Source organism: Castor canadensis, chromosome 5 (genome assembly GCF_047511655.1).
Source record: "Castor canadensis chromosome 5, mCasCan1.hap1v2, whole genome shotgun sequence".
NCBI lineage: Eukaryota > Metazoa > Chordata > Mammalia > Rodentia > Castoridae > Castor > Castor canadensis.
The window spans coordinates 116,026,325-116,045,614 of NC_133390.1; positions in this window are offsets into that span (position 1 = coordinate 116,026,325).

Consider the following 19,290-nt stretch of genomic DNA (forward strand, 5'->3'; position numbering starts at 1 on the left):
TGCCTGTTCCCTCATAGTGCATTCTTTAATCTCAGTGTAGCCACTGTTGTCTATTGGTCCAGAAATGCTAGCCAACAAACTAACGTGACTGGATATTGGACCACCCCTATGGTAGGCCCCAATGGAGGGAAGAGCCAAACAGACATATGGAAACTGACTGCTGCCACAGAGTTACTCAACTTGACTAGCTGGTTTCTGGATGACCTTGGACATGGGGTGGACAAGAGAGGCCTCCAAGCCTATGTACAACATCCTTTTGCTCTAGTCATGGGGAATCTAAACATTACAAAAAATGGCTCCATATATGAGATAAATTGCCTAACTTGTAATCTAACAGCCTGCACCAGTACCTACAACAAGGGTGAGACAATCTTTGTGGTAAAGCATGTACCGTATCTTCTGGTACCCACTAATTTGACAGGTCCTTGGTACCATGACAAAGGCCTACAGTTTATAAAAGAAGTAAAAAGCCTATTAGTGAGAGAGAAGAGAGTTACAGGTCTTATTATAGCAAGCATAGTGGCCGCCATAACGGCTATCGCCACTATGGCCATGGCATCTGTGGCTTTATCTCAAAACGTACAAAATGCCCACTATGGTAACACACTCACCCAGAATGCCACTTACACCCTTCAACAACAGGTGTCTATAGATGAAAAAATTGATGTCCTCTTAAACACCTGAGGTGGCTCTCCTCGCTATGGGGGATGAACTACAAACTATAAAGTTTGGACAGGACCTCCTATGTCGTGTGGGCTTCCAGCATATCTGTATCACTGCTGCTCCCTACAATGAGTCAGAGTATCCTTGGCAGAGCATCAAATTTCATGTAATAGGAGCCCGGGAAAACAGCAATTATACCTTAAATTTGCAGCACCTCAGACAACAGATATTGGCAATGCAGAGAGATATGACCAGGTCATTTCTCTTGCCAACATGGTAAAAACTGTAGTAGATGAACTGCAAGGTATTAATCCATTCAACATCCTTAAACATTCCTTCTGGTACCTCATAGGAATAGGAGTCTTGCTACTAATCTGCTTTTATACATTTTCAGTAGGATGCTGAACAATCCAGAGACAGCTCCTTGTACTAAACACCAGTCTGCACTGAGAACATTTAAGAAATAAAAAGGGAGGAGATGTGGGAGATTGAGGCAGTGGAAGTAGGCCTTGACATGAGCACAGCTATGTCAAGACCTCTTGGCTGATAGGCCCAGACCCAGCCAAGGGCAGGCAGGGTTCAGCAAGTCTGCCTTGCAAGAAAAACAGGACCTAGTCAGGATAGTCTGTACTAAATGACAACATACCACAGCTGCTCTATTTCTGTTGCCTGCATGACTGGACCCACGAGAACTCAACCTGTATTTCACCCTGCTTTCCCACACATGTTGTATAAGTAAACTGAGGGGTCTCGGCATCTCTCATCAGGAGCGTCGGACCCACCCAGTCCCAAGCTTTCTCTATGTCTGTCTTTGTGTCTTTTTCTTAATCCCCAGTCAGGCCAATGGACCTGTTCAAGCTGGCCGTGAGAGTAAAGCGCCTGCTTTACAAGTGTGAAGCCCTGGATTCAAACCTCAATTCCATTCTATCAGATCTAATATATCTGTATCTCTATTTAAGGCCTGACAAGACAAGTGAAGAGCTCTAATTCTCAGATTGATTTCTGAAAGTTAGTACTCTAACATTAACCTCCAAAGAAGACTTTCATTTGTTTTGTGAACATTTTCCATTGTTACCTTTCACTTATGGTGTTAAAAAGGCAAATTCTGGCTAGTCACCAGAAAAGTAAATGACTAAATCTTTCCCATATATCTCTTCTCCGAAAAATCTTCAGGCTCAATAAAAAACTCTTCTTGAAGTCTTAAAACCACATCACATGGTTTTCTATTCAATCCTTCTGTATTTGTGGGTACATACATACATGATTCTGTATCCAATAATTCAATAACCAAGGCCCTTGATGATCAAATTGGATTTTTTCTTCATTTTCCTAACTCTTAATCATTGTGACCTTATAACTCATATGCTGTGCAGTTTTGGAGGTGAACTTAAGTTGAATGACTAGACTTTATAAGTAGGTATTCAATGCAGTCTCTGATAACTAGTCATCTCTCCAGGAAGTATCTGCCTTTTCTGGGTTATTCTGTGTAGTTATAACCTGGAATCACATGAAGTTACTTGCCTAGTTTGGGTTTCTTATATCACTGAAGTAAGTGAAATATTACTTTTAACCTAGAGCATTCACCAAGACTGATAAAGTTCTTTCTTATTTCTCTATGCTAGTGAGCAGACTTTATATGACTCTCATTGTCTGACAATGAGCAATTCACACATTTAGAATGGAGCCTCATTCTAAATCCTATTTTGAGTTGCTAAAACCTTATTCCTGGAGGCTTGGGGACATGGAGATTTGAGAACATACTTCACAGGAATGGAATTTGTTTTCCATTTCCTGAAGATGCCATCCATCTTATGAGTGAAGCTTTATATCTAGAACTAAATATATTATAGTCTATGCAAAGACTTAGTGTGGAAGTATTTTTAATTCTCTGGTTAGATGACTTGGCTAGGAACAGAAGATTTAAAAATCTTTACATTGGTTTTCAATGTATCCATTTCCTTCTAGTGATCAGATGAACCTCAAACCTCTGAGAACATCACCTTGTTGTTCTCTTTGAGAGAATAACCAGCATATAATCAATGCGATACACTAAACAATCACAGAGGGATAGGGGGAAAGGGGAGTTCAAATATTGAAGAGTCTGATTAACGGTACAGAGGAAGTAAGGATTTGAAGTCTGAAGGCCTAATTTTGAGCCCAGGTTTCAGATTATAGCCTTCAGAATTTGGACAAGCCACTTTACTTTCCATTGAGAGTAACAGAACCTACTCCTTAGGTTTAAGAAATAAATGAGCACGGTATGGTGGTGTATACCTGTATTCTTAGCTACCTGAGAAGGTAAGGTGGGAGGATCATTTGAACTCAGGAGTTTGAGACCAGCCTGAGCAACACAGCAATGAGATAATTTGAGAAAAATAGTCTGAACGCCAGCTATTCACTTGTATCAACTGCATTCAGTAGTTGACCTACGTGTGCTTCCCTGTGAAGGGAGGGTTGCAAGCTCATCAATGTGAAAGCATCACCACAAGGTGGCAGTAGTGCACTTGCTTTTCTAGGTAGCGCTGTGAGGGTTGTATGGGGGGGGGGGGGTCCTCTCCTTCACAGCAGGAGATCTTCCAGAAACAGTAAACTGGGGCCACTGGGAAGAGAAGAATCACAGGGGGCTCACGTATACATGGTGCTGTTCCGCAGCAGGATTGGGAGACTTTGGGTCAGAGAGCTCCAAGGAGCAGCAGGTTTGGGGTTGTTTTATAACCCTAAAGTTTGTCTGATTGCTAATAGATGCAAGGTATAGTTTTATGCAGTGCACAAAGCAGGCAGTTTTTAAATAGCAAAAAATATGCTTAGTTGGCGAATTTAAAGTAATTGGATGTGCACTAGTTAGCCTTTTGGTCTCCGAGACAAAAAACCTAAGAGGAAGAAAGATTTGCTCATGGTGTCAAAGGTTTCAGTCCTTGGTGGCAGGGAGGACATGAGAGAGCAGAGCAGCTCACATGATGGTGGTAGGAAATAGAGAGAGAGGGAGAATGGCTGTGGTGGCCGGACTTCTCCATTTCTCCCTTTAATTTCATCTGCGCCCCCAGCCTATGGGACGGTGCTGTCCACATTCAGGGCCAGTCTTCCCCCTTTATTAATCCTCTCTGGAAATGTCCTCACAGACGAACCCAGTGGATACATTACTAATCTTCTGGGCACTCCAATCAAGTTCACCAGTCAACATCAACCATAACACGTGTGACAGCTCACACCCCAACGTGTGCGGATGTCCACACATCCAAGACGCAACTGACCTTCCTTGCGTGCTGTGCGGGTGCGCTTGCTTCATGTGTGACTCAGATCCATTCTCCCCTTTTCTATCCCTCGGAAAGATGACCGCTTTGGAATGCGTACCCCAAGCTCCAGTGCCTTCTGCCTTCTGTTTGGAACTAGCTGGAGATCAGGGGTGAGAGGACAGAAAGGCTGGATATTGGATGTTTCTGACCCTCTCTGCTTCACTGTTCCTGCCAGTAGTTGCCTTTACTGGTCAGAGCTCCTGTCCCCCACTGCCTCCATGACAGTCCACCCTTAGCTCTGAGCCAGCTATGCACGTGCTGTCCTGCTCTTTGCCAGTCTCTCCACAGCCTCTTGATGTCCACACATCCCTAACAGTCCTCCCACTGATGTTTTTCCTTTAAACCTTTTTAAAAATTATCATATTATTGCTGTACTGGGGTACAATTGAATTGTGATATTTACCAAATTTCTTACAGTGTATCATAGTTGAACTCACTTCCTCCATCATTCTCCTTTCCCCCCACTCCTCCCCTTCCTAGAATAATCTCAACAGGTCTCATTTTCATACATGAGTACATAATATTTGCACCATATTCACCCTCCTCACCCTTTCCTTATACCCTTCCCACACACACTGGGACTAACCCCCAGACAGGACCTGTTTTACCTTCCTGCTCTCTGTTTTTGAAAAAAGACACATTTGTTTGTTTAAGATATTTATTCACAGAGTTTCATTATGACATTTCCATGTATATTGTATCCTGAATTGATTCGTCCCCTCCATTGTTCTTCTTTCTACCTTAGTCCCCTTCTTATGGTGATTTCAACAGGTTTAAAAATTCTATATTTGTCCTTGAACAGAAAGTACATCAACCATGTTCATCTTCTTTGCTTCCTTCTTTGAATGGGGAGCCAGCTCAACTCACAGCAAGGGCTCATTACTCAATCACCTGTCTCTGTTGACAGAGGACAAGTTCCCTCTTTGAGTATTACAAGCTGTGTGTTTAAATGTGAAGTATTTCAAAAGTAGATTTTACATTCCCATGGCTCAAAGAAAGAGAATAGCTGTAAAAGTCAAAAAGTTAAAAAAAAATTCCTTTCTCCTCCAGCCAGAACCTCTCTCACTTCAGCAAAGAAACTTCTAGTTTTATATTCTGTGGGTCTTTCCAGAGTGATGCCTAGTCAAGAAGATAAAAATATAGATTTTTATTTTCTCTTACTTTACATAAAAAGGTATAATACACTGTTCTGACTCTTTATTTTTTATTATATAGTTCTTAGGACATTTTTAAAGCTATGTATCATGCCACTATAAGAATAAATCAGTTTCTTTAATCACCCCCTACTAACGTATTTTGAGTTGATTCTAACCATACTGTTGTTATTAAAGAGTGTTACAAAGAATGCTTTTGAACCTGTATCATGTACAAATAAACATGTAGAATATATTTTCAAAAATAAAAAGCACTGGGTTAAAGACTCTATGCATATAAATGGGACTTCATAAAACTAAAAAGCTTCTGCTCAACAAAAGAAATGGTCTCTAAACTGAAGAGACCACCCACAGAGTGGGAGAAAATATTTGCCAGCTACACATCAGACAAAGGACTGATAACCAGAATATATAGGGAACTTAAAAAACTAAATTCACCCAAAACTAATGAACCAATAAAGAAATGGGCAAGTGAACTAAACAGAACTTTCTCAAAAGAAGAAATTCAAATGGCCAAAAAACACATGAAAAAATGCTCACCATCTCTAGCAATAAAGGAAATGCAAATTAAAAACACACTAAGATTCCACCTCACCCCTGTTAGAATAGCCATCATCAGCAACACCACCAACAACAGGTGCTGGCGAGGATGCAGGGAAAAAGGAACCCTCTTACACTGTTGGTGGGAATATAAACTAGTACAACCACTCTGGAAAAAAATTTGGAGGTTACTTAAAAATCTAAACATTGATCTACCATTTGATCCAGCAATACCACTCTTGGGGATATACTCAAAAGAATGTGACACAGGTTACTCCAGAGTCACCTGCACACCCATGTTTATCGCGGCACTAATCACAATAGCCAAGTTATGGAAACAGCCAAGATGCCCCACCACTGATGAATGGATTAAGAAAATGTAGTATCTATACACAATGGAATTTTATGCAGCCATGAAGAAGAATGAAATGTTATCATTCGCTGGTAAATGGATGGAATTGGAGACAATCATTCTGAGTGAGGTTAGCCTGGCCCAAAAGACCAAAAATCGTATGTTCTCCCTCATATGCGGACATTAGATCAAGGGCAAACACAACAAAAGGGATTGGACTTTGAGCACATGATAAAAGCTTTAGCACACAGGGAGGGGGGAGGATAGGTAAGACACCTAAAAAATTAGCTAGCATTTGTTGCCCTTAATGCAGAGAAACTAAAGCAGATACTTTAAAGCAACTGAGACCAATAGGAGAAGAGGACCAGGAACTAGAGAAAAGGTTAGATCAAGAAGAATTAACCTAGAAGGTAACACACACGCACAGGAAATTAATGTGAGTCAACTCCCTGTATAACTATCCTTATCTCAACTAGCAAAAACCCTGTTCCTTCCTATTATTGCTTATACTCTCTCTTCAACAAAATTAGAGATAAGGGCAAAATAGTTTCTGCTGGGTATTGAGGGGGTGGGAGGGGAGAGGGAGGGGCGGGATGGGTGGTAAGGGAGGGGATGGGGGCAGGGGGATGAAATGACCCAAGCATTGTATGCACATATGAATAAGAGTAAAAAAATTAAAATAAAAAATAAAAAAAAGACTCTATGCACTTGGAATTTTGATAAATAATTCTAAATTTTCCTCTTAGGTGGTTCCACTGATTCACTCTCCTGGCAGCAGTGCAGAATCCTTACTTCCCACAGCCTCTCTGAAGGAGAGTGTGGTCAGACTACTTTCCCCTGCCATCTCTCTGGCTCTATCTCAGATTCCAGATTGTGGGGGGGTGCAGGAGGTTGACTCAATGAAAATAATGCCAGCTACAGAAGAGAAGTTATACATCATCCTTCAAAATGATTCTCACTACATTCAGAAGACATAACTTAGTTTCTGCTTAATTTTGCATGATTTTTCTCTCACAAGGTTGTTTTTTTTTTAACCCTCCGAAGAGTGACAGTTTGAAAGTAAAGGAGAATTTTTTTTTCTTTTTTCATTACGTTTTTCTTTTCTGATGCAAACTTCAAGTGCAAAAGAACATAAACATCTTAGCCCTTTGGGAATACCTGCAGATGTTCTCTTGCCTGTCTCCCAAAGGGCACAGACACAAAAAAGCATCTCTCAAGCTAAAGATGAAATGTCTGATTGGTGTTGGTGTGGGTCCCATGAAAGTCGGTGCAAATAAATAAAGAACAATTTCATTTCTTTTCTGATAGCTAGCCTCTGGATGCAATAATAATTGAATATTAAATTTTTCCCTACTCCAATCTCTTTTCTGGCCTTCATAACACAACAAACTATCAAAAGTACATTTGTAGCTAGGCACTGGTGACTCAAGTCTATAATCCTAGCTAAGAGGGAGGCTGAGATCAAGAGGATGGTGGTTCCAGGTAAGCCCAGGGGAAAACAAGTTTGTGAGACCCCCATCTCAACAGAAAAAGGTGGGCATGGTGGTACAAGCCTGTAATCCCATGATGATGACAGGAATCATAAAATAGGAGGATCAAGTTCCAGGCTTGCTTGAACAAAAAGCGAGACCCAATCTCCAAGATAACTAGAGCAAAAAGGGCCAAAGATATGGCTCAAGAGGTAGAGCATCTGCCTAGCAGGTATGAAGCCCTGAGTTCAAACTGCAGGACTGAAAAAAAAAAGCATATGTAAACATTAGAAGGCAGGGATTGCAAGTAAATGTGTTAAACCTACTCTCCATGGAAAGGGCCTTTGTCTGTCAAGTTCCATGTCACAAATGTTTCTCCCCTGGCCAGTTTTAAGTTACCAAACATCCCAGGATGCAGAGTTGGAAGAGGTGTGCAGGTGACTCCTTTCTACAGGTTCCTGTGCAGCATCTCAGCATGGGGGCACAGCAGGCATGTCAGCTCTCTGCACACGTCCACTCTGCAGCACTTCTGCCACACAAAGCAAGCACGACAAACCTCCACAGCACAGATGACAGCAAACCATGGGAACATAGCTAGGAAGTCATCTGTCAGAAGTACTCATGGTCTTCATTTCTAATATAAGTGATGTAATTCTGTATATGTTATCTAATTTTAAAATAATGGCTGTGCTTAATTGCTGGCTTGTAAAATTCCCAAACATTTTTCAGCTGACTTTTGAAAGCTGGTATAAGCTGGCTCTAGCATGCCTCAAAGGGAAATATTATAGTTATAACAGAGGACTAGCTTATTTGTAATAACCATAATTACAATAACAAATATCCAAAGCCAATGTTACCTTTTTCTCTGTCTCTCTTCTTTATCTTTTTTTAATTATTGTTGTTGTACTGAGAATTCATTGTGAAATTTACAAAAATTACCTTCTTCCTCAGCAACAGATATTGAATTTTTGTTAGACTTAGCAGTCTATACAACTAAAATCCATTTCCCATTTTAAAGAAAATGGAGGGCATGGCATGTGACTGACTTCAGGCCAATGATATTTCTATAGACTCTGGAAGGTTCTGTCTTAAATGGCATGAATTCAGGCTGGGAACAGTGGCTCATTCTTATAATCCAGCTACTTGGGAGGTAGAATTAAGAGAATGACAGTTCAAGGCCAGCCTGGGCAAAAAAATTAGCAAGATTCCATCTCAAGCAATAAAAGCATGGTGGGACACACCTGTAATCCCAGCTATCAAAGACACATAGGATAATGGTCCCAGGCAGCCCAGGCAAGAAGCTCAAGACCCTCTCTGAAAAGTAAGTAAAGTGCCTAGAGGTGTGGCCCAGTGGTAGAGAGCTTTCCTAATACGTGCAAGGCCCAGAGCTCAAACCTAGTACCACACACACACACACAAAGCCATGAATTCATTCCATCTTCTTCACAACCAACTCTTTTTCCTTCTTTCTATCTGAGCATGATGTGTAGAGTCATGGCAGCTATTTTGAGAATGTAAAGTGGTTCTAAAGATGTGAAATCCTGCAAAGAATGGCCAAGCAGAAAATAGAAGCATTCTAAGGTATTGATAACATAAAAGAGCCAATTGAACAGCTAACCTCTGGGCTCTGCTGTACATGAGACATGTTAGTGTAATTTTAAGCCACTTATTTTTAGATCTTTGTAACAAAACCAAATGCCTTTTCTAAATGATGGGATACTCAACACTGATTGAACATCTGCCATGTGCCAACGCTACCTTGATTAATTTGTGTCACTTCTGAAAATGGTAACAGCAGTCTGTGCATATTAGACATAGTTTGTGATGCCTATAACCCATTTGTCCTAGGAACAATGGATTAACTTTAAATTTGTAAGTGTTCATTCCTTCCCTTTAGCAGAAACTAGGGAAGGAATTAAGAGTTAAATGAATTCTTCCTGCTACAAGGGAAAGGAAATTTTTGCTCAGAGAAGTATTAGCAATTTAGATAACGAGATTGCACCTGGCTTTTACCCACTACTAACCTACTCAACTCACTGCTAATGACAGCAAATATCGATTCACAGTGACAAGAAGTTAAGAATCATTAGAGACAGGAAGTGCAGTTCTGACAGTGATAGCTTTTGTAGAAAGATTTCTTTCTTCATTTCTCCATTCAGTTCCACATTTTTCTATAAAGTTACACTAAGTAGACTTAGTGGAGCTCAGAGATGGAATCCCTGCAGGAACTGAGGACACAGAAATAACATTCTTGTTCCCTCCATTGAGCTGTGACAGCATCTCACAGTCTCACAGTTTGGCTGAACTTGTCTTCCAGGAGGAGGGGCTGGTCCTCAGGAGTGGGCCTGAAAACTGAAATAACATCTGAAAAAAACTGAAATAACATCTCACAGTCTCACAGTTTGGCTGAACTTGTCTTCCAGGAGGAGGGGCAGGTCCTTCAGGAGTGGGCCTGAAAACTGCACCCACGATGTGTGCTTGTCAGTCAGACCTCTTGACCCACCCTGAGAAGGAAGGCAGTCAGTTCCAAGCCATATCTCCTCAGGAGCAAGCTGGCCTTCAGTATAACCAAGCTTTCCCTACCTTCACTTGTGAAAAAAACCACAATTCTTTTCTGAATTTCTAAGGCCCTTTTTGTGTTATTTTACCTTGTGTTACAGTTCAGGTTACATATATTTTTAATACTAAAATAAAAAGGTTTTCACATTTTCTTTTTTTGATGCTAACAGGGCTTGAACTCACACTTGGTGGCAGGCGCTCTATCACTTGAGCCACCACCACCCCTTCTTAGGTTGGTTGCTTTTGAGATAGGGTCCCACTTTGAGCCCGGGTCAGCCTGGAACTCCATCCCTCTATTTGTGCTCCCCCAGTAGCTGGGATAACAGGCATGTACCACATCCAGCTATTGATTGAGATGGGGTCTCATGGACTTTTTGCCCAGTCTGGTCTTGAACCACAATCCTTCTGATCTCTACCTCTCCATCTCCACCTCTGGAATACCTAGGTTTACAGGCACGAGCCATTGCACCTGGCCTGGTTTGGTTTCTTTAAATCCCCAGAAAGGAGCCATGAACAGTTATTGGTACCTTGCAACCTTCTCTAGGTCAGTCTCTGTGTCCTTACCTTCATCTAGTGCTATTCCTTCCGTTTACAGCAGTGACAAAAGTGTCTTGTCCTGAACAGGGTCAGAAACATTGATAACACTTAGAGATCTACTCCCAGATTTACATTCCTTTTTTTCAATCTACCATGAAATGACTTTTAAAGATATCTTTGCTAAATTACTTCCATTCATTTCTTCTGTGCATTACAGTTAAATCTTATTAATTACTTATGAATTTTCTCCTTTGCATTGTTCCTTCATTGCATTGTGAGAATTCAAAAGCAATAAATAAATATCAGTGAATATAAGGTTTACTTACTGGATTTTGTTGTCTATGTTGATAAAAATATATTTGAAAAGTCCCAAGTTTGTGTGAGTTAACTACTTATTGACAGTGAGCATTGCTCTTCTGGTGCCTGTCATGGGCACGCAGAGTCTGGAGGGGAAGAGAGCTCTGTGAACTCTAGAGCAATGCACTTTTGTTCTTCTGTGCCTTTATACAATGTCCAGTGGGATAAAGAGAGATCATGTTTACTAAGTCCTTTCTGTCTGTCAGGTACTGTGTTAGGCACTTGACCTGGAACTGCACTCTGCCTCCACAATAAGCCTAAGAGGCAGTCATCGTTATTGTCCTTTTTTCACCAATGAGAAAATAGAGGCTCCATTACAACCATGGTCACAGCTACCAAATGGCAGAGCCTGAACTCATTCAGCTTTTTGACTCGAATGTCTTTGAAACTGCCCCTCCCTGCCATGTTGTGAGCACAGTAGCTGTTTAGTGTATGGTTGAGAATGGCATAGTGGACTGAAGGCCTGTAATCAATGTGACCTTTCTAACGCCCACTGTCACAGTTGTGCTGAGCTCACCCGGTCCCACACCGGGAGATCTTCACCCCTTCAAGTGAATTTCTTCAATCAGATAGTCTCATTCCTGCCAAAGACAAGCCTTCTGAGGGTCTAGCTGTTTTATTATTAAGAAAAGAAAAAAGGAATGATTCTAGAGTAATGTCACCGGTATGCAGTGGCAGACCCAGTGTTGAGTGACAAGATAGGCCAAGACACTGACAGATGCAGGAGAGAGAGGAGTCATCAGAAGGATTTTGGATTTCCTTTGTAAGCAGACCTCGGACCCATTGCCTGGCACAGGTGCAGGTGCCATTGGTTCACATCTGGCTTCTCAACAATGGGTTGCTAGTTTTCTTTTATGGATAGAAAACTTAAAAATAGAGGAGATGAACCAGTTCAGGTTATGTGTACATGGAAATGTCACAAGGAAACCAATGGATAGCTATCTTAAACAAACAAAAATGTCTTTTTTTTTCACAAAAATGGAGAACAAGAGGACAAAACAGGTCCTGTCTGGGGGTTGGTACCAGTGGGAGGGGGGAGAAGGTGAGGAAATGATGAAGGAGGGTAAATATAGTACAAATACTGTGTACACATGTATGTAAATGGAAAAATGAGACCTGTTGAAACTATTCCAGGAATGGGGGAGGGAGAATAAAGGAGAATATGGAGGGGGTGAATTCAAGTAAGATATATTATATGAACTTTTGTAAATATCACAATGTACTTTAGTACAACAATAAAAAGTTTTTTTTATAACAATACCATGTACATTAAACTAAATACTGGACATAATATATTTATATTTTGTTTTAAAAAAATCCCTTTTGGACACTGCTATATGTCAGAGTCAGCATACATGTATCCATTGCAAATCTTTTGGTCACATACGCTGTTTTGTTTGGAAATACTCAACATCTGCGAGGCAAGGACAGAGTCCCGTGCTGCTCTATGCTCTGAGGGCTGTGCTTACCGGCAACCCTCCCTGCCAAAAGGTCCCTTTTGGCAGAGCTAAAGCCAAGTTCATGATGCTGTTTTAGTATCTTCCTTAACAAGTTACCTCCAGGCAACTGCTTAAAACAACACAAATTTGTAACAGTACAGTTGGTTCTGGAGGTCAGAAGTCCGACAGGGCTCAGGATCTAATATCAAGACATTGTAGGGCTGCTTCTTTGCTGGAGGCTCTAGGGGAGAACCCATTTCCTTACCTTTCCCACCTTCTAGAGCTGACAGCCTTCCTTGGCTCATGGTGCCCTTGACCCTCTTCAAAGATTATAGCATCATAGCTCCTGCTCCTCCTTTCTGTCCTCTCATCCCTGATGATAACTGGGAAATGTTCTCAGCATTTATTTTGTTGTTATTTGTTCATTATCCCCTCCTGGGGATAGAACCCATGACCTCGTGCAAGTGCTTTACCACTGGCTACATTCCAGCTTGTTCTTAGATTTCAAGGACTCTCAGATTAGATTGGGCCTACCTGGAAAATCTTCTTTCAAGGTCCTTGACATTATCACATCTGCAAAAGATCCTTTTTATCATGTTAGGTAACATATGCATGGGTTCCGAGAGGAGGACAGCTTTGTAGGTCACTCTTTTACTAAACACAAAGGCCTCTCTGGGGAGGTTTTGGGCAACACAAGAAGGGTCACCTCAGTGGGGCAACCAGGAAAATTACCAGAAGAGCCGGGAGGCTTTCATCCCAGAGAGACACCAAGGCTGATCTTCCAGGACAACCTCCATGACAGGACGTGCAAGGACCCCGGATCTAGCCATCAGTCATAGGAGGAACATATTTGAATAAAATGGCTTTGCTGCTTCTACATGGAATGTTTCCAAAATAAACTTGAATCATTTCTCATTTGGAGGGATATTAATATATTCATACAATCCATGAAAGCCATCAATTTAAATCAGAGAATCGTAAAACTAGAATGAGTACTGACTTTACTGTTGCTCTATAATATTTCTGACCAATGATAGCCAAGCATAGCAAGCAGTGGTAACCTGCTGCTATTGGGATCTCGTAATTATACTTGTGCAGAAGTTCTTCCTGATGCTCTTCTGAAATATGTCTAGTGTTATATTCACATATAGCTCCCAGTTTTCCATTTTGGAATCACAATTGATATCAGTGCCTATTTGTAGGACTTTGTAGGTTTTTGAACAAATATACCGACATTCTAGACCACTGAATAGATTAGTTAAGTAAGGAAATTGATAACATTTCCCTGTTTTACCATGTAAATCAACAAAACAAAATAAGAACTTAGCTTGTACAATAAGGAATCACGTATAAGAACAGTTAAGAGATGTATGATGAAATAAATTCACTATTTTTAATTAATGTTAAAATCTCCTTACCCAGTTTCGTTACATGAAATAAAATCAAAACCAGCTTCCACATTGGCCTTTCAGCCAGATAGTTTAAATCTGAGTTTGGGGAGAATTCCAAGATGGTGGCTAGAGGTAGGAAGCAGAAAGCAAGCCTCCTATAGTGAAATCTTGGAGAGACGCTGGAGACACACTTTGCAGGCAGGCATAATCACTGAGAAAAGGCATAACTTTGACCCCTCCACATCTCCAGCCAGTGCAGAGAATCTCCACTTCACGTTAAACAGAGAAACGAGGAGGGCCCCCGGGGCCGCCAGTGGCCGGTGCCCATACGGCTTAGGAAGACGCGGACCAGGTGAGCTTCGCGGTACCACGGTAGCCCCACAGACAAGCCTGGGCCAGAGCAGCATAGCCCCCTGGACAGACTGACCTCCACCCGGGAAAAAAAAAAGAGAAACTGAGTAATAAGCAATAAGAACAGTTAAGACACACTGGAAAGAGGGTGGGGTGCCCTGAGCGCTGAAGATTGGGGGAAGGGAATCCTTCCCGGGACTGTAAATAAACAAGCCAGGCAGGCCGGAGAGGCTCTGGCTGGAGTGGGGCGTGCACCCAGCAACTTGTGAGAGGAGGGAAGACCCACTTCCCACATGAACTGTAAACAAACATGGTGGCCGGCAGGAGCAGCAGCACCGCCCAGTAAGCAGGAGCAGGAAAGCTTCTGAAAGTGGCAGTGGGAGGAAAACTTCAGAGGAGAGGGGGGAAGACCCACCTCCCACATGAACTGTAAATAAACACGCAGGCCTGACAACGCGGGGGCAGTGTCACCTTTCCCAGTGCTTGAAAAGGGGAAAGCCTGTAGCAGAGGCTCCCACACAGGAGAACTCTGAGCAAACAAAGCCTGTGGGACAAGCTGAGTGCTAGCTCACCCCAGAGATCTGCATAAATAACGCCGCCAGCTACAGGCTGAGAGCAGCAGGCAGGCAAGCCACAGTTGCAGATACCACTCTCAGAACTATCTCCAGATGCTTTTTTTTCTTTTTCTCCCTACCTTTGATGAGAGAACAACCGAATTACACCTGCAAGCCGAAAAACTTACTGAAACTGTATTGCATTTGAACTGGGGACACTTGGTGGGGCTTTTTTTTTTTTTTTTTTCTTCTGTGTGTGTGTGAGTGTAGTTTTGTTCTACTTTATGCATCCCCTTTGATGAGACAACTACAGAACAACATCTGAGGCACCAACTCCAGGACTGGAGATTGAGACGGACACCCAAATTATTAAGACTGAAACTGCATTGCATATAAACTTGGAAGTTTTTTGGGTTTTTTTTTTTAATTTTCTATTTTCCATTTTATTTTAATTCATTTTTATATACAGATATTACTTTCATTTACTTACTTTTTATTTTTTTATCTTTGATTTTCAATCCTCTCTCTGTCTCTCTAATGTCTGTTCAGCTTACTGTCGATTAGTACACTAACACTCCCTGTTTATACCTTTGAAACTCTATTGTCTGATACCTTGTTCTGCTTTCTCCCTCTTGTCTGTATATTTGTTTTCCCCTTTTCTTTAACTTCTTGCTTTCCATCTCAGCTCACTCTTCCATTCTAAATATTACCATTGTTATTATTACAAGCTAGAAAATACTTAATTACACACAGTACAGGGACAGTAACAACACCAAGGACAATGACAGGAAGACAGAAAAAACAGGGTTTACAAAGGTAAACCCATCAAAATAACAGCAGACTTCTCAACAGAAACATTAAAAACAAGAAGAGTGTGGGGTGAGATCTTCCGGGCACTGAATGAAAACAACTTCAACCCCAGGATACTCTACCCAGCAAAGCTATCATTCAAATAGATGGAGCAATAAAAGTTTTCCATGATAAGCAGAAACTAAAACAATATGTGACCACAAAGCCACCATTACAAAAGATTCTGCAAGGGATCCTGCACACAGAAAGTGACACCCAACTTAACCATGAAAAGGCAGGCAACACCAAACCACAGGATAAGAAAAAGCAAGACAGTAGAGAGTAACATCAAGTTTAGGTACACACAATCAAACCTTCAAATAACTAAGACAACTAAATGGCAGGAATCACCACATACCTATCAGTACTAACGCTTAATGTTAATGGACTTAATTCACCCATCAAAAGACACCGTTTGACAAAATGGATTAAAAAAGAAGATCCAACAATTTGTTGCTTACAGGAGATTCATCTCACTGACAGAAATAAGCATATGCTTAGGATGAAAGGCTGGAAGAAGATTTACCAAGCCAATGGCCCCCGAAAACAAGCAGGAGTAGCAATAGTTATCTCTGACAAAGTAGACTTCAAACCTATATTGATCAAACGAGATAAAGAAGGACATTTCATACTAATAAAAGGGGATATAGACCAAAAGGAAATAATAATCATCAATCTGTATGCACCCAATGTCAATGCACCCAATTTCATCAAACATACCCTGAAAGACCTAAAAGCATATATAAACGCCAACACAGTGGTTGTGGGAGACTTTAACACTCCATTATCATCAATAGATAGGTCATCCAAACAAAAACTCAATAAAGAAATCCAAGATCTAAAATATGCAATAGATCAAGTGGACCTAGTAGATGTCTACAGAACATTTCATCCAACCTCTACACAATATACATTCTTCTCAGCAGCCCATGGAACCTTCTCCAAAATAGATCATATCCTAGGGCACAAAGCAAGCCTCAGCAAATATAAGAAAATAGAAATAATACCGTGCATACTATCTGACCACAATGCAGTAAAAGTAGAACTCAACAACAAAAGTAAAGACAAAAAACATGCAAACAGCTGGAAACTAAATAACTCATTACTTAATGAAGAATGGATCATCGATGCAATAAAAGAGGAAATTAAAAAGTTCCTGGAAGTCAAAGAAAATGAAAACACAACCTACCAGAACCTATGGGACACAGCTAAGGCAGTCTTGACAGGAAAGTTTATAGCCATGAGTGCATATATTAAAAAGATTGAAAGATCCCAAATCAATGACCTAATGATACATCTCAAACTCCTAGAAAAACAAGAACAAGCAAATCCCAAAACAAATAGAAGGAGAGAAATCATAAAAATAAGAGCTGAAATCAACGAAATAGAAACCAAAAAAACCATACAAAGAATTAATGAAACAAAAAGTTGGTTCTTTGAAAAAATAAACAAGATCGATAGACCCCTGGCAAACCTGACTAAAATGAGGAGAGAAAAAACCCAAATTAGTAGAATTAGGAATGCAAAAGGGGAGATAACAGCAAACACCATGGAAGTCCAGGAAATCATCAGAGACTACTTTGAGAACCTATATTCAAAAAAATTTGAAAATCTAAAAGAAATGGACAGATTTCTAGATACATATGATCATCCAAAACTGAACCAAGAGGAAATTAATCACCTGAATAGACCTATAACACAAAATGAAATTGAAGCAGCAATCAAGAGTCTCCCCAAAAAGAAAAGTCCAGGACCTGATGGATTTTCTGCTGAATTCTATCAGACCTTTAAAGAAGAACTGATACCAACCCTCCTTAAACTGTTCCTCGAAATAGAAAGGGAAGGAAAACTGCCAAACACATTTTATGAAGCCAGTATTACACTTATCCCAAAACCAGGCAAAGACACCTCCAAAAAGGAGAACTATAGGCCAATCTCCTTAATGAACATTGATGTAAAAATCCTCAACAAAATAATGGCAAACCGAATTCAGCAACACATCAAAAAGATTATTCACCATGACCAAGTAGGCTTCATCCCAGGGATGCAGGGGTGGTTCAACATACGAAAATCAATAAACGTAATAAACCACATTAACAGAAGCAGAGACAAAAACCACTTGATCATCTCAATAGATGCAGAAAAAGCCTTTGATAAGATCCAACATCATTTCATGATAAAAGCTCTAAGAAAACTAGGAATAGAAGGAAAGTTCCTCAACATTATAAAAGCTATATATGACAAACCTACAGCCAGCATTATACTTAATGGAGAAAAATTAAAACCATTCCCTCTAAAATCAGGAACCAGACAAGGATGCCCACTATCTCCACTCCTATTCAACATAGTACTGGAATTCCTAGCCAGAGCAATTAGGCAAGAAGAAGGAATAAAAGGAATACAAATAGGTAAAGAAACTGTCAAAATATCCCTATTTGCAGACGACATGATCCTATACCTTAAAGACCCAAAAAACTCTACTCAGAAGCTTCTAGACATCATCAATAGCTATAGCAAGGTAGCAGGATATAAAATCAACATAGAAAAATCATTAGCATTTCTATACACTAACAAAGAGCAAACGGAAAAAGAATGTATGAAAACAATTCCATTTACAATAGCCTCAAACAAAATCAAATACCTAGGTGTAAACCTAACAAAAGATGTGAAAGACCTCTACAAGGAAAACTATACACTTCTGAAGAAAGAGATTGAGGAAGACTACAGAAAGTGGAGAGATCTCCCATGCTCATGGATTGGTAGAATCAACATAGTAAAAATGTCAATACTCCCCAAAGTAATCTACATATTTAATGCAATTCCCATCAAAATTCCAATGACATTCATTAAAGAGATCGAAAAATCTACTGTTAAATTTATATGGAAACACAAGAGGCCACGAATAGCCAAGGCAATACTCAGTCAAAAGAACAATGCAGGAGGTATCACAATACCTGACTTCAAACTATATTACAAAGCAATAACAATAAAAACAGCATGGTACTGGCACAAAAACAGACATGAAGACCAGTGGAACAGAATAGAGGATCAACTTATCTTTGACAAAGGAGCTAAAAATACACGATGGAGAAATAGCAGCCTCTTCAACAAAAACTGCTGGGAAAACTGGTTAGCAGTCTGCAAAAAACTGAAACTAGATCCATGTATATCACCCTATACTAAGATTAACTCAAAATGGATCAAGGATCTTAATATCAGACCCCAAGCTCTTAAGTTGATACAAGAAAGAGTAGGAAATACTCTGGAGTTAGTAGGTATAGGTAAGAACTTTCTCAATGAAACCCCAGCTGCACAGCAACTAAGAGATAGCATAGATAAATGGGACCTCATAAAACTAAAAAGCTTCTGTTCATCAAAAGAAATGGTCTCTAAACTGAAGAGAACACCCACAGAGTGGGAGAAAATATTTGCCAATTATACATCAGACAAAGGACTGATAACCAGAATATACAGGGAACTTAAAAAACTAAATTCTCCCAAAACTATTGAACCAATAAAGAAATGGGCATGTGAACTAAACAGAACTTTCTCAAAAAAAGAAATTCAAATGGCCAGAAAACACATGAAAAAATGCTCACCATCTCTAGCAATAAAGGAAATGCAAATCAAAATCATTCTAAGATTCCACCTCACTCCTGTTAGAATTGCTACCATCAAGAACAGCAACAGCAACAAATGTTGGCAAGGAAAAAAGGAACCCCCATACACTGCTAGTGGGAATGTAAGCTAGTGCAACCACTTTGTAAAACAATATTGAAGCT